Below are 2657 nucleotides of genomic sequence, written 5' to 3'. Positions count from 1 at the left end.
ATTTGATTTCAAAATATCTTCTCTAACTTCCTAACTTCTTATCTTTTCAAATTTGTTTCAACTAACTAACTAACTTTTTGTTTGTTTCTTAACTTTTTCAAAACTACCTAACTAACTCTCTCTCTCTAATTTTCGAAAATATCTTCCCTCTTTTTCAAAAATTTCTTTTTTATTAACTAATTATTTTTACTTTTTTTAAAAAAAAAATTTCGAAAAAAAAAAATACTAAACTTTTTCAAAAACTATTTTCAAAAATCACTAACTCTTTTTCAAAAAATTGTTTTCGAAAATTCACTTCCCCCTCTCATCTTCTTCTATTTGTTTATTGATATACTAACATCTTTCCTTCAACTCTCCAAAAATCCGAACCCCCTCTCTCTCTGAGTTCAGATTTTCTTCCCTTCTTTTCTTCTACTAACACAAGGATCCCTATACTGTGGTATAAAGGATCCATATTATTATTACTATTTTTTCTGTGCCATCTTCTTTGTCATATGAGCAGGAGCAAGGACAAGAACATTATTGTTAAAGCAGATCCAGAACCTGAAAGGACTCTGAAGAAAAAAATTAAGAGAAGCTAAAATACAACAATCCAGAGATAACCTTTCAGAAATTTTCGAACAGGAAAAGGAGATGGCAGCCGAAAATAATAATAATATAAGGAAGATGCTTGGTGACTTCACTGCACCTAATTCCAATTTACATGGAAGAAGCATCTCCATTCCTGCCATTGGAGCAAACAACTTTGAGTTGAAACCTCAATTAGTTTCTCTGATGCAGCAGAACTGCAAGTTTCATGGACTTCCATCTGAAGATCCCTTTCAGTTCTTAACTGAATTCTTGCAGATATGTGATACTGTTAAGACTAATGGAGTAGATCCTGAAGTCTACAGGCTCATGCTTTTCCCTTTTGCTGTAAGAGACAGAGATAGATTATGGTTGGATTCTCAACCCAAAGACAGCCTGAACTCTTGGGATAAGCTGGTCACGGCTTTCTTAGCCAAGTACTTTCCTCCTCAAAAGCTGAGCAAGCTTAGAGCTGATGTTCAAACCTTCAGACAGAAAGAAGGTGAATCTCTCTATGAAGCTTGGGAAAGATACAAATAGTTGACCAAAAAGTGTCCTTCTGACATGCTTTCAGAATGGACCATCCTGGATATATTCTATGATGGTTTATCTGAGCTATCAAAGATGTCACTGGACACTTCTGCAGGTGGATCCATTCACCTAAAGAAAACACCTGCAGAAGCTCAAGAACTCATTGACATGGTTGCTAATAACCAGTTCATGTACACTTCTGAAAGGAATCCTGTGAGTAATGGGACGCCTATGAAGAAGGGAGTTTTTGAGGTTGATATTCTGAATGCCATATTGGCTCAGAATAAAATATTGACTCAGCAAGTCAATATGATTTCTCAGAGTCTGCATGGAATGCAAGCTGCATCCAACAGTACTCAAGAGGCATCTTCTGAAGAAGAAGCTTATGATCCTGAGAACCCTGCAATAGCAGAGGTAAATTACTTAGGTGAACCTTATGGAAACACTTATAACTCAACATGGAGAAATCATCCAAATTTCTCATGGAAGGATCAAAAGCCCCAACAAGGCTTTAATAATGGTGGAAGAAACAGGTTTAGCAATAGCAAGCCTTTTCCATCATCCACTCAGCAACAGACAGAGAACTCTGAACAAAATGCTTCTAATTTAGCAAATCTAGTCTCTGATCTATCTAAGGCCACTGTAAGTTTCATGAATGAAACAAGGTCTTCCATTAAAAATTTGGAAGCACAAGTGGGCCAGCTGAGTAAAAGGATCACTGAAATCCCTCCTAGTACTCTCTCAAGTAATACAGAAGAGAACCCAAAAGGAGAGTGCAAGGCCATTGACATAAGTGCCATGGCCGAACCTGTGAGGAGAGGAGAGGACATGAATCCCAAGGAGGAAGATCTCCTGGGACGTCCAGTGACCAATAGGGAGCTTCCCTCTGAGGAACTAAAGGACTCTGAGGCTCATCTAGAGACCATAGAGATTCCATTGAACCTCCTTATGCCCTTCATGAGCTCTGATGAGTATTCCTCTTCTGAAGAGAATGAGGATGTTACTGAAGAGCAAACTGCCAAGTTTCTTGGTGCAATCATGAAGCTGAATGCCAAATTATTTGGCATTGATACTTGGGAAGTTGAACCTCCCTTGTTCATCAATGAACTAAGTGATCTGGATCAACTGACATTGCCTCAGAAGAGACAGGATCTTGGAAAGTTCATAATACCCTGTACCATAGGCACCATGATCTTTAAGGCTCTGTGTGACCTTGGTTCAGGAATAAACCTCATGCCCCTCTCCGTAATAGAGAAACTGGGAATCTATGGGGTGCAAGCTGCTAAAATCTCATTAGAGATGGCAGACAGCTCAAGAAAACAGGCTTATGGACAAGTAGAGGACGTGTTAGTAAAGGTTGAGGGCCTTTACATACCTACTGATTTCATAGTCCTGGATACTGGAAAGGAAGAGAATGAATCCATCATCCTAGGAAGACCTTTCCTGGCCACAGCAAGAGCTGTGATTGATGTTGACAGAGGTGAAATAGTCCTTCAATGGAATGAGGACTCCCTTGTATTTACAACTCAAGGATCTCCCTCTGCAACCATGGAGAGGAA

The 2657-nt window shown here is 39.0% G+C and overlaps 1 non-coding gene across 1 annotated transcript; it reads right to left on the bottom strand.

The window, feature by feature from the left end:
• Nucleotides 1-1029: 1029 nt before the first annotated feature.
• LOC112745987 (small nucleolar RNA R71) lies at nt 1030-1137 on the bottom strand. The gene has a single exon (XR_003173888.1). It is a non-coding gene; the product is annotated as a small nucleolar RNA R71 (small nucleolar RNA).
• Between the last annotated feature and the right edge of the window lie 1520 nt (nt 1138-2657).

This window comes from Arachis hypogaea, chromosome 14, assembly GCF_003086295.3.
Source record: "Arachis hypogaea cultivar Tifrunner chromosome 14, arahy.Tifrunner.gnm2.J5K5, whole genome shotgun sequence".
Lineage (NCBI taxonomy): Eukaryota > Viridiplantae > Streptophyta > Magnoliopsida > Fabales > Fabaceae > Arachis > Arachis hypogaea.
This window is presented reverse-complemented; position numbering and strand designations above follow the sequence as displayed.